Consider the following 13,756-nt stretch of genomic DNA (forward strand, 5'->3'; position numbering starts at 1 on the left):
CATTACATAACTATACTGTACTTTTACATTACAATTTGATCATGTCCATTGCTAGCTATTACATAAACATGTCTTCTCTACACTATCCGGACTCCTGCTATATCCTGTACCTGCAAGCCTGGGGGTAAAGGGAGAGGGGTGAGCTAAAAGCCCAGTGAGCTGAACTATAAAACATTTTAACACTATGCTTTAATGAAATGCATCATAACACAGACAATTCACATAAGGGTTGGGTGAACTTGTCACCAAATAGTCCAAGTTAACTCTGTGCCAGGCCGTAGCATGGGGTCCTGGTCTTCCTGTCATACATACATTACTTACCATTTTCCCAGGGCCTCCTCTGGGCTCCTGGTCTTCGAGTCCCATAACCGTACCTTACTCTGTGCCAGGCCGTAGAATGGGGTCCTGGTCTTTCTGTAACTCTGTGCCAGGCCGTAGCATGGGGTCCTGGTCTTCCTGTCTTGGACTAATTGGGTCATCCGACATTCACCCACATCAACAACAATTTATGCAATGCGGCATATTCGTGAAAACTAATGCAATCATCCTATTGCATAATCATGATGCATGAAACATGATAAAACATTTAATTTAAAAGATTGAGTTTAGTTCCACTCACCTCTGGCTGACGCTGACAATACCGAAGCAGCTGAACTCACTGCTGGGGTCCTCGGTTCCTCGGGTCCGAACCTACACAGGTGGACTCAAATGAGGGACCAAACATACTAGAACATATCTCTAAACTACTCCCCAAAAACCCCCTAAAACATCCTGAAAATATCACATAGAGATATGCATGAAGTGGCTGAACAGGGCACTTTCGGCGGCACCTTCGGCGGCCGAAAGTCCTGGACAGATCCGAAAGTCAGGCACTTTCGGCGGCACCTTCGGCGGCCGAAAGTCCCAGACAGAGACGAAAGTCTCTTTTCGGGGGCAACTTCGGCAGCCGAATGCTGCCTCCACAAAGGGGGTTCGGCGGCCGAAACTCCCTTCGGCGGCCGAACCTGGTTTCTGCCAGAAGGGCAGAAACTTGGTTCACATGAACCCCTTGCCTCCCAAAACTTCAAATCATGCATAAATCTCAACCAAAACATGCATACAAGTTCCTAGGGGTCTCAAACAGTCATATACCCCAACTACAACACTTCAAATACACATAATCAACACACATTGTTCAAAACATCAATATATACCCATAATATCAACATATACCCTAACATGCATTTCTACCCATAGATCTTGCATAAAACTTACTTAAAACACATAAGGAGCTTAAGATCGGCCCTTACCTCTTGAAGATCGAGAGGGAGACGACCTAAACTTGGAGATCCACGAAAAAGAGCTCCTGAGTTCCCAAAGCTCCAAAACTTGGTTTAAATGCTCAAAACTTTCAATGCAAGCTTAAAACTCAAGAAAAATGGAAGAGAGTTGGAGGAAGAGCACAAGAGTTGCAAAGGGAAGGTCGGAAGTCTGCTGTGGCCGAAAATAGGAGAAAGCTCGCCCATTTCGGCTAAGTCCCCTTTTTATAGGTGGCTGGCCAGGCCACGTTCGGGGGCCGAATGTGCCTCCGCATCCATGCAATGTTCGGCGGCCGAACTTGACTTTCGGCGGCCGAACCTGAACTTCCCTAACTCATGCTTTCGGGGGCCTAACGTGCCTCCAAAACGCATGCATGTTCGGCGACCGAACTTGGCTTTCGGCGGCCGAACCTGGGTTTTCCTCCAAGGACTTTTCATGCAAAAACTCATTTAATTTCATACTTAAAACCATTAAAATTCATGAAAACATTTTTATAAAACATGATTCTACCCTTCTAGAGGTCTCCGACAACCGAAATTCCACCGGACGGTAGGAATTCCGATACCGGAGTCTAGCCGGGTATTACACTGGCACTATGTTAACTTGGACTAATTGGTGACAAGTTCACCCAACCCTTATGTGAATTGTCTGTGTTATGATGCATTTCATTGGAGCATAGTATTAATATGTTTTTATAGTTCAGCTCACTGGGCTTTTAGCTCACCCCTCTCCCTTTACCCCCAGGCTTGCAGGTACGGTATAGTGCGGGAGTCCGGATAGAGTAAAGAAGTCATGCTTATGTAATAGCTAGTTATGGACGTGATCAAATTGTAATGTAGAAGTACAGTATAGTTATGTAAGGATGTTTATGGATGTTAGAAGTGTGCTTGACCATAGATGGTTGTTATCCCTTTTATTACATGATCTTAGAGATTTTATGATGTTTATGTAAACCAACTCAACAGATGATATGTCATCCCATTTGGGGGCATTGATGAGATCCCACTGAGGGATCAATGTTATGTTTATGTATATGCACAGGTTGAGTTTGGTTGATGTGTATGGAAAGAAAAGTTTTAATTTTTATGTATGTTGTTGATCATGTATGGGATTAAGCAGGTTACAGGATGCATGTTAGGCTTGCTACGGGTCCCGGCGGCCTTAAGTCGACCCGGATCCTAGCGCCGGTAGCGGTCCGATTTTCGGGTCGTTACAGAATGGTATCAGAGCCCTAGGTTCATATGGTCGGACCTAGAGTGTCGGGCTCATAGATGTTATAGAAGGTCAAGCACAATAGGAAAGATCATGTCCACTAGGATAGGATGTGGAGTCCTGTCTTGTATGATGATGTGAAATGCCATGATGATATGCTATGATATGTGATGTATGTGATGCGGGTTCATGTGTGCCCACATGAACCATATGATGCTAATGTTTGTGCTATGTGTGCTGTTTTTCAGAAAAACAGGATGAGGGGAACTCGTCGATCAACAAGATTGACTGGAGTACCACCTGAGGATGAGGGCATGAGCGCCCGTCCTCCAGCATTGCCTAGGGCAATGTCTAGTAGGTCTAACAGAGACAGAGTAGCAAGAGACCCTAGAAGGTCTTTGGATCTAAGTAGAAGCAGATCAGTCAGAGGAACAGTTCAGGGAGGAGCGTCAGAGGATGTGGGGGATGACATGGACGTAGAGCAGCGGAGGGATGGCAGTTTGGGAGTTAGTATGTCGGAAGAAGGTATGGGAGAATCCCAGGGAGGCACTCAGGCCTCGGGATTTGTTCAGCCACCTTACTACCCACCCTTCTCACAAAACCCCGGGTATTCGATGGGAGGCACATCGGATTACCCTAGTTTCACTCCTTATCCCACACAGATGCCATACCCACCATACTACCCACCATACTCACAGTACCCAATGTATCCACCCCCACCTTACTATCCAAATCCAGCAAACCCTACCTCAGAAAATGTTGCACCACCTCCACCACCTACAGAACCAGCAGCCCCAGTTGCTCAACCTTCTAGACCTAGCTCAGCCAGTGGGAGCAAGGTCAAGATGACTGAATATATGAAGCTGGGTGCTCCACAGTTTGAGTCAGGAGATGACCCGTTTGTGTATCTTGAGAGGGTCAAGACTATTACAGAGGAGTTAGGGGCTGATGACAGTAGAGCCATTCAGATGGCTGGGTTCACGCTTAAGTGCAAGAAGGCACGAGAGTGGTTCAAGAATTATGTGAACCCGAGAGTGGACAGCATGTCCTGGGAAGAGTTTGCAAACGAGTTTGCAGGATGGGCTTTTCCCGATAGTTCAAGGGAGTTGAAAATGATAGAGTTTGAACAGTTGAGACAGACAGAGAATATGAGTGTAGAGGAGTACACCGACAGATTCTTGGAGCTGTTGCCTTTTGCTGGACAGAGTCTGGATACAGATTCGAAGAGGTCGAGGAGGTATGTCATGAAGCTTCATTCCAGGTATTCCTCCTTAATCCAGTCAGTGGACAGGGAGAGCTTCCATGCCATAGTAGATATGGCCAGGAAAATGGAGGCCAGTGCCATCGTTCAGGGGACAGTTAAGCAGTCAGTGGCACAGTCTTCCGGTTCTAAAACTCCGGGTGGGGGAAGATTAGATCCCTCTACCCTGAGTGCAGCAGCTTCAGGCAGTAAGAGATGGGGTAAGTCCAAGGGTAAGAAAAATAAGTTCTGGAATAAGGTTAAGTCCAGTCTGGGATTTGGGAGTGGCTCAAGCTCTGGTGCGGATAATGCAGTTTGTGCGAAGTGTGGTAAGCCACACAGGGGAGTATATCGGTTTGGGACGAACGCCTGTTTCAGATGTGGTCAGGAGGGGCATATGGCTCGAGATTGTCCAAGAGCAGTCCCGATGGCTCAGTCCCAGCAGACAGCTTCAGGCAGTGTAGCGCAGCCAGCAGCTCCAGCCATGACTCAGGCCAGTGGCAGAGGCAGAGGGAGAGGGGCAGCCTCTTCCTCAGCGGGTTTCAGAGGTGAAGGTCCATCAGCTCCAGCAGGATCTTCACAATGACTCAGCAGGAGGCAGATGCATCTAACACCGTGGTGGCAGGTAACTTAATCATTGGTTGTTCAGATGTGTATGCCTTGATGGACCCTGGTGCATCTCATTCTTTTATTGCTCCGAGAGCCGTGGGGAGGTTAGGTCTGATGACTTCTGGGTTAGAGTGTCCTCTCTGGGTCAGTGGACCCAAGTGTGATCCATCAGTGGCAGAGTCAGTCTGCCAGTGTAGTCCTGTGTTTGTTGAAGGAAGATGCTTGTCCGCCGACCTAGTGGTTCTAGATTTGACAGATTTTGACGTCATTCTAGGGATGGACTGGTTATCTACCCATGGTGCTACCTTGGACTGCAGGGACAAGGTAGTCAGGTTCAGAGGTCAGGATGGGTCTGAGGTTGTCTTCAGGGGAGACAGGAGGGGTACACCTAGAGGTCTGATATCAGCTCTTCAGGCTCATAGGTTGCTTAGGAAGGGATGTCAGGGGTATTTGGCTCATGTGAGAGAGCTTAGCAGTCAGGTTAGAGAGCCCGCCTCGGTGCCAGTGGTGAGAGAGTTCTTAGATGTGTTCCCAGACGAGCTGCCAGGTTTACCACCTACTAGGGAGATAGAGTTCGAGATAGAACTGATACCTGGAACCCGACCGATCTCTATCCCTCCCTACAGGATGGCGCCAACAGAATTGAAAGAGTTGAAGGAGCAGTTGCAGGAGCTGGTAGACAAGGGCTTCATCCGACCGAGTACCTCACCCTGGGGTGCTCCCGTTTTGTTTGTGAGAAAGAAGGATGGATCCCTTAGACTTTGTATCGACTACAGACAGTTGAACAAAGTCACTACCAAGAACAAGTACCCATTGCCAAGGATCGACGATCTATTCGACCAGCTAGCAGGAGCGGGTTGTTTCTCCAAAATAGATCTGAGATCTGGGTACCATCAGCTGAGGATCAGAGAAGAAGATGTGCCAAAGACAGCTTTCAGGACCAGATATGAGCATTTTGAGTTCCTTGTGATGCCGTTCGGGTTAACCAACGCCCCTGCAGCATTCATGGACCTCATGAACCGAGTGTTTAGTCAGTACCTGGATCACTTCGTTATTGTCTTTATAGATGATATCTTGGTGTATTCCAGGAATGCAGAGGAGCATGCCCATCATCTGAGGTTGGTTCTACAGACCTTGAGGGAACATGGCTTGTATGCCAAGTTCTCTAAGTGTGAGTTTTGGCTGAGGAGCATTTCATTCTTGGGGCATGTGGTGTCAGAAAATGGAATAGAGGTAGACCTCAAGAAGGTAGAAGCTGTGGCTAACTGGCTTAGACCCACTTCAGTGACAGAGATCAGAAGTTTCTTGGGTTTATCAGGTTACTACAGGAGGTTCGTTCAGGACTTCTCGAAAATTGCAGCTCCTCTGACCAGACTAACCAGGAAGAATCAGAAGTTTCTGTGGACCGACCAGTGCGAGGAGAGTTTTGAAGAGCTTAAGAAGAGGTTGACTTCAGCACCAGTGTTAGCTCTGCCATCTAGTGATGCAGAGTTTACAGTCTTTTGTGATGCGTCCCGTGTGGGACTGGGTTGTGTGCTTATGCAGAATGAGAAGGTGATTGCTTATGCTTCTAGGCAGCTAAAGAAGCATGAGTTGAATTACCCCACACATGACCTGGAGATGGCAGCAGTGATTTTTGCACTCAAGATGTGGAGGCACTACCTCTATGGGGTAAAATGTGAGATCTTCACAGATCATAAAAGCTTGCAGTACATCTTGAGTCAGAGGGATTTGAACTTGAGGCAGAGGAGATGGGTGGAGCTGCTAAGTGACTATGATTGCAAGATTCAGTATCATCCGGGTAAGGCGAATGTCGTGGCAGACGCCCTAAGCCGGAAGTCACTAGGCAGTCTATCCCACATCACGGCAGAGAGGAGACCAGTGGTGAAGGAGTTTTACAAGCTTATTGATGAAGGTCTACAGTTGGAGTTGTCTGGTACAGGTGCCTTGGTCGCTCAGATGAAAGTGACACCCGTGTTTCTGGAGCAGGTGGCTCAGAAACAGCATGAGGACCCAGAATTAGTGAAGATTACCAGGACTGTTCAGTCAGGCAAGGACAGTGAGTTCAGATTCGACAGTAAGGAGATCCTCCGCTATGGGAGTCGATTGTGTGTACCATATGACATTGGGCTAAAAGGAGACATTATGAGAGAGGCTCATAATGCAAGATACAGCATTCACCCCGGAGCCACCAAGATGTATCAAGATATGAAGAAAGTTTACTGGTGGCCAGCTATGAAGAAAGAAGTGGCACAGTTTGTGTCAGCCTGCGAAGTATGTCAGAGGGTGAAGCTGGAACATCAGAAGCCGGCTGGAATGCTTAACCCGCTACCTATTCCAGAGTGGAAATGGGAGAATATAGCTATGGACTTCGTAGTGGGGTTACCGGCAGCGTCCAACAGATTGGACTCCATATGGGTGATTGTGGACAGACTCACCAAATCTGCTCACTTCATCCCTGTCAGGAGTGGCTACTCTGTGGACAAGTTGGCGCAGGTGTATGTAGATGAGATAGTCAGACTGCATGGGGTTCCTGTTTCTATAGTGTCAGATAGAGGGCCCCAGTTCACCTCCAGGTTTTGGCGGAGTCTGCAGAATGCCATGGGTACTAGGTTGGATTTCAGCACTGCCTTCCACCCCCAGACGGACGGACAGTCGGAGAGGACCATCCAGACTATCGAGGATATGCTTAGAATGTGTGTGCTGGACTTTGGCGGTTCTTGGAGGCAGCATCTACCTTTGGTGGAGTTTGCCTACAATAACAACCATCATGCTAGCATCGGGATGGCTCCATATGAAGCTTTGTACGGGAGGAAGTGCAGGTCACCTGTTTGCTGGGAGGAAGTTGGAGAAAGGGCCTTGGCAGGGCCTGAGCTAGTAGAGATCACCAGCAGGGTGGTACCCTTAATCAGAGAAAGAATCAAGACTGCTGCAAGCAGACAGAAGAGTTATGCAGACATCCGCAGAAGACTAGTAGAGTTTCAGGAGGGGGATCTGGTATTGCTCAAGGTGTCTCCAATGAAAGGAGTGGTTCGGTTCGGGAAGAAGGGTAAGCTGGCTCCGCGGTACATCGGACCCTTTGAAGTCTTGCAAAAGATTGGGAATGTATCGTACAAGCTAGATTTTCCTGCTTCAATGGAGAGAATCCATCCGGTTTTCCATGTTTCTATGTTGAGAAAGTTCGTGTCAGATCCGGGCAAGGTTCTTAGTGAGCCTGATGTGGAGATCCAAGAGGATCTCACCTATGTTGAGCAGCCAGTACGGATCATAGACACCCATATTAGGAAGCTGAGAAACAAGGAAATCCCGATGGTGAAAGTCCTTTGGAACCACCACAATTTGGAAGAATGTACTTGGGAGACACGGGAGTCTATGCTCCGGCAATATCCTCATCTCTTTTAAGGTTAGTCTCTATGTATTTCATGTATGTATGCTATGTTGTTTGCTATGTATGTACTAGTTGAGGAACATTCGGGGATGAATGTTCTTAAGGGGGGAAGAATGTAATACCCGGCTAGACTCCGGTATCGGAATTCCTACCGTCCGGTGGAATCTCGGATGCCGGAGACCTCTAGAAGGGTAGAATCATGTTTTATAAAAATGTTTTAATGTGTTTTATGATTTTAAGTATGAAATTAAATGAGTTTTTGCATGAAAAGTCCTTGGAGAAAAACCCAGGTTCGGCCGCTGAAAGTCAAGTTCGGCCGCCGAACATGCATGCGTTTTGGAGGCACGTTAGGCCCCCGAAAGCATGAGTTAGGGAAGTCCAGTTTCGGCCGCCGAAAGTCAAGTTCGGCCGCCGAACATTGCATGGATGCGGAAGCGCATTCGGCCCCCGAACGTGGCCTGGCCAGCCACCTATAAAAGGGGCACTTAGCCGAAATGGGCGAGTTTTCTCCCATTTTCGGCCACATCAAGCTTCCGACCTTCCCTTTGCAACTCTTGTGTTCTTCCTCCAAATCTCTTCCATTTTTCTTGAGTTTTAAACTCACATTGCAAGTTTTGAGCATTTAAACCAAGTTTTGGAGCTTTGGGAACTCAGGAGCTCATTTTCGTGGATCTCCAAGTTTAGGTCGTCTCCCTCTCGATCTTCAAGAGGTAAGAGCCGATCTTAAGCTCCTTATGTGTTTTTAAATAAGTTTTATGCAAGATCTATGGGTAGAAATGCATGTTAGGTTATATGTTGAGTTATGGGTTAATATTGATGTTTTGAACAATGTGTGTTGATTGTGTGTGTTTGAAGTGTTGTAGTTGGGGTATATGACTGTTTGAGACCCCTAGGAACTTGTATGCATGTTTTGGTTGAGATTTATGCATGATTTGAGGTTTTGGGAGGCAAGGGGTTCATGTGAACCAAGTTTCTGCCCTTCTGGCAGAAACCAGGTTCGGCCGCCAAAGGGAGTTTCGGCCGCCGAACCCCCTTGTGGAGGCAGCATTCGGCTGCCGAAGCTTGCCCCCGAAAGAAGACTTTCGAATCTGTCTGGGAGGTTCGGCCGCCGAAGGTGCTGCCGAACCTGCCTGACTTTCGGCTCTGGAGGGACTTTCGGCCGCCGAACCTGCCGCCGAAAGTGCCCTGTTCAGCCATTTCTTGCATGTTTTTATGTGATGTTTTCATGATGTTTTAGGGGGTTTTTGGGGAGTAGTTTATAGTTATGTTCAGGTATGTTTGGTCCCTCATTTGAGTCCACCTGTGTAGGTTCGGACCCGAGGAACCGAGGACCCCAGCAGTGAGTTCAGCTGCTTCGGTGTTGTAAGAGTCAGCCAGAGGTGAGTGGAACTAAACTTAATCTTTTAAATTAAATGTTTTATCATGTTTCATGCATCATGGTTGTGCAATAGGATGATTGCATTAGTTTCCACGAATATGCCGCATTGCATCGATTGTTGTTGATGTGGGTGAATATTGGATGACCCAATTAGTCCATGACAGGAAGACCAGGACCCCATGCTACGGCCTGGCACTATAACAGGAAGACCAGGACCCCATGCTACGGCCTGGCACTATGTAAGGAAAGACCAGGACCCCGTTCTACGGCCTGGCACGGTTATGAGACTCGAAGACCAGGAGCCCAGAGGAGGCCCTGGAAAAATGGTAAGTAATGTATGTTATGACAGGAAGACCAGGACCCCATGCTACGGCCTGGCACTATGTTAACTTGGACTAATTGGTGACAAGTTCACCCAACCCTTATGTGAATTGTCTGTGTTATGATGCATTTCATTGGAGCATAGTATTAATATGTTTTTATAGTTCAGCTCACTGGGCTTTTAGCTCACCCCTCTCCCTTTACCCCCAGGCTTGCAGGTACGGTATAGTGCGGGAGTCCGGATAGAGTAAAGAAGTCATGCTTATGTAATAGCTAGTTATGGACGTGATCAAATTGTAATGTAGAAGTACAGTATAGTTATGTAAGGATGTTTATGGATGTTAGAAGTGTGTTTGACCATAGATGGTTGTTATCCCTTTTATTACATGATCTTAGAGATTTTATGATGTTTATGTAAACCAACTCAATAGATGATATGTCATCCCATTTGGGGGCATTGATGAGATCCCACTAAGGGATCAATGTTATGTTTATGTATATGCACAGGTTGAGTTTGGTTGATGTGTATGGAAAGAAAAGTTTTAATTTTTATGTATGTTGTTGATCATGTATGAGATTAAGCAGGTTACAGGATGCATGTTAGGCTTGCTACGGGTCCCGGCGGCCTTAAGTCGACCCGGATCCTAGCGCCGGTAGCGGTCCGATTTTCGGGTCGTTACAACTTTTTAGGTTAAGCCTAGTGGACCAAATCTGTCTTCTCCGACTGACTTCTATAAAGAAGAAGTATGACTTCAAAAAGTGTATATTTATGTCCAACCTACGGGACTGCTAGGAAGTTGGTATTCTTTTCTGATTTTTTTTCTTTTTATGTTTTTCTTTTGTTGTTTCGGGATCTAGCTTAATCGGTATTTTCTTTTCAACTTTTGCTATATCAATGGACACCATCAAGCTTCTCAAGATTTTCACCTTGTCCTAGAAGAGCATGAAGGTGACTCTGGTTGCTTTTAAGGCCAATAAAACTGTAGCTGATGTGACCCGAAAGGTCCTTCAGGCCGCGGACCTTGCATCCACAACTCGTCGCTCTGCCCCTGCCCTTGCGCATTGTAACGATCCGGAATCCGGTGACTGCTCTGATACCAATCTGTAACAGCCCGAAATCCGATACCCCTCTGTAACGGTCCGAACCGCTACCGGCGCTAGGATCCAGATCGGCTTAAGGCCGCTGGGACCCGTAGCAAGCCTAACATACCTCCTATCTCACTGCTAATCACCTCAGGTCCGATCCTACACAGGTGGACTCAAATGAGGGACCAAACATACTCTAACATGACTCTAAACATCTCCCCAAAAACCCCCCAAAACACCATAAAACATGCATATAAAACAGGCAATGGAAGGCTGGGCAAGAGACTTTTGGCGGTAGGTTCGGCGGCCAAAACTCCCCTCCAGAGTCGAAAGTCCAACTTTTGGGGGCGAGTTTAGGTGGCCAAAACTGCCTCCCCTAGCAGGTTCGGCGGCCGAATCTTGCTTCGGTGGCCGAACCTGGATCCTTCTGAGTGGCAGAATCCGATTCTGCTATTATGTCCCAAGCCACCAAAACTCCCACATCATGTATCCAACTATTCTAAAACATGCATAAACACATTTTCAAGCATATAGGGCATAAAACTAGCCTAAACCCCAACAAATAACACATAAACATCACATTTAGCAACAACCTCACACAAACCCTAACATTATAGATCTACTCTAAACATACATTAAACACTCTTAAAACCCCTTAAAACTTACTTAAAATATGAAAGAAGGTATGGATCTACACTTACCTCTTGAAGATCGAGAGGAGATGTGATCCAAACTTGAAGATTAGGAGAATAGGTCTCCGAAGGTCCCCAAACTTCAAAACTTTGATCTTAGCTTAAAAATCTTCAAAACAAGGTAAAAACTTATCAAAAACTTGAAGGATTTGAAGGAAAACATAAAATCAACCATGGGAGGGCGAAATCTCACCTATGCCTGAAAATGGAGAGAGAAAACTCGCCCATTTTTGAATAAGGGGTCTTTTATAGGTGGCTGGCCAGACCACCTTCGGGGGCCAAAAGTGCTCCTGCAAGAGAGCCATGTTCGGCGGCCGAACATGAGATTCGGCGGTCGAACTTGGGCTCTTCCTCCATGGTGTTTTCTTTCAAAACTCAATTTTCTTTCTTCATTAAAACCATAAAAGCATTAAAAATATTTTATGAAAACCTTATTTTACCTTTCTAGAAGGCCCTGACGTCCGAGAAATTTCGGATTCCAACGGAGATTCCGCCGGAAGGTAGGAATTCTGATGCCGGGGTCTAGCGGGTATTACACTCAAGGTGTATTTTGGTGAGCTTGATCTAGTCTGTCTCCCTTCTACTTCCTTTATTATTGTAGAAAGATAATATTTGTTGTTTATCACAATAGAGATTACAACCTATTTATACATGAGAGACAATATCTAAATAAGAAGGAAAATCAAGCCTATGATTATGCAATCCCTAAGATTAAGTAACTAACCCATCTATCAATATTTACTTCCTATATTAACATATTTACTTCCTATAACCTATAACACTCCCCCTCAAGTTGGAGTATAAATGTTAATCATACCCAACTTGTTACATATATAATAAACTCGAGTTCCATTTAGAGTTTTAGTAAAGATATCTCCTAATTGTTCTCCAGTTCGGATATGTCCTGTTGATATTATCTTTTGTTGGACCTTTTCACGAACAAAATGACAATCAATCTCGATGTGTTTAGTCCTCTCGTGAAATATTGGATTGGAGGCAATGTGGATAGCTGCTTGATTATCACACCACAACTTAGCAGGCACCGAATTTGTGAACCCAACTTCTTCTAATAGTTGACGTACCCACAAGACTTCACAAACGGCTTGTGCCATGACTCGATATTCAGATTCAGCACTAGAACGAGAGATCACATTTTGCTTCTTACTTTTCCATGAGACCAAGTTACCTCCCACAAAAACACAATACCCAGTAGTTGACCTCCTATCAACCTTCGAGCCTGCCCAATCAGCATCAAAAAAGCATTCAATATTTGAGTGCCCATGGTTGCCATAGAATAGCTCTCGCCCTGGGGCCCCTTTAAGGTAACAAAGAATCTGTCCCAAAGTATCCCAGTGGGCAACAGTAGGAGATGACTTAAATTGACTCACCACACTCACTGAATATGCAATATCAGGACGAGTCACCGTCAAATAATTCAACTTGTCAACTAATCTTTTATACCTTTCAGGATCTGCAAATGGCTCACTGTCTTTTGTGGTAAGTTGAAGGTTAGGGGTCATTGGGGCACTACAAGGCTTAGCATCCAATTTTCCTGTTTCTGCTAACAAATCAAGAACATATTTTCTTTAAGACAATAAGATGCCTTTCTTACACCACATAACTTCGATTCCCAAGAAATATTTCAATGAACCTAAATCTTTTGTATGAAACTGTGTTTTAAGAAATTTTTTTAGGGATGTGATGCCAGCAATATCACTTCATGTGATAACGATATCATCCACATATACTACAGGTAGAATTACTCCACTATCAGAATTTCTATAAAACACCGAGTGATCACACTTACTTATTTTCATTCCAAACTGTTGGATCACCTCACTAAACCTGCCAAACCATGTCCGAGGACTCTGTTTCAAGCCATAAAGGGATTTTCGAAGTCTACAAACCTTGCCTGACTCCCCCTGAGCAACAAAATCAGGTGGTTGCTCAATATAAACCTCCTCCTGAAGAGCACCATGAAGAAAAGCATTTTTAATATCCAGTTGATGCAAAGGCCAATCATATGTAGCTGCTAAGGAAATAAACAATCGAACAGATGCGAGCTTGGCAACTGGGAAAAATATATCAGAATAGTCAACTCCATAAGTTTGTGCATAATCTTTGGCCACTAAACGAGCCTTGAGGCGAGCAACAGATCCATTATGATTTACTTTTACTATAAACACCCATTTGTACCCAATAGCCCGCTTTCCTGGGGGTAAGGACATCAACTCCCAATGTCAAACACGTAATGAATGCTCATAGATGGGAAGGCTCTAATGATACCATGTTAAAATTTTTAAATTTTCATCATAAGAAAAATAATGAAGTTGAAGGGAAGGAATGGAAAATAATGAATATAACTAAGAGGGCTATGTCTTTACTTAATTTCTATCATCTTTTGCATAATACATATTACATAATGCATAATTTATAATGAAAATACTTAAGACACGTATCCTAAAATTAAAGAGACAAAGTACTTGTCTATGAATTCTTAAACACATTTTTACTTTGAAAATTTATTAGTT

Source organism: Manihot esculenta, chromosome 12 (genome assembly GCF_001659605.2).
Source record: "Manihot esculenta cultivar AM560-2 chromosome 12, M.esculenta_v8, whole genome shotgun sequence".
Lineage (NCBI taxonomy): Eukaryota > Viridiplantae > Streptophyta > Magnoliopsida > Malpighiales > Euphorbiaceae > Manihot > Manihot esculenta.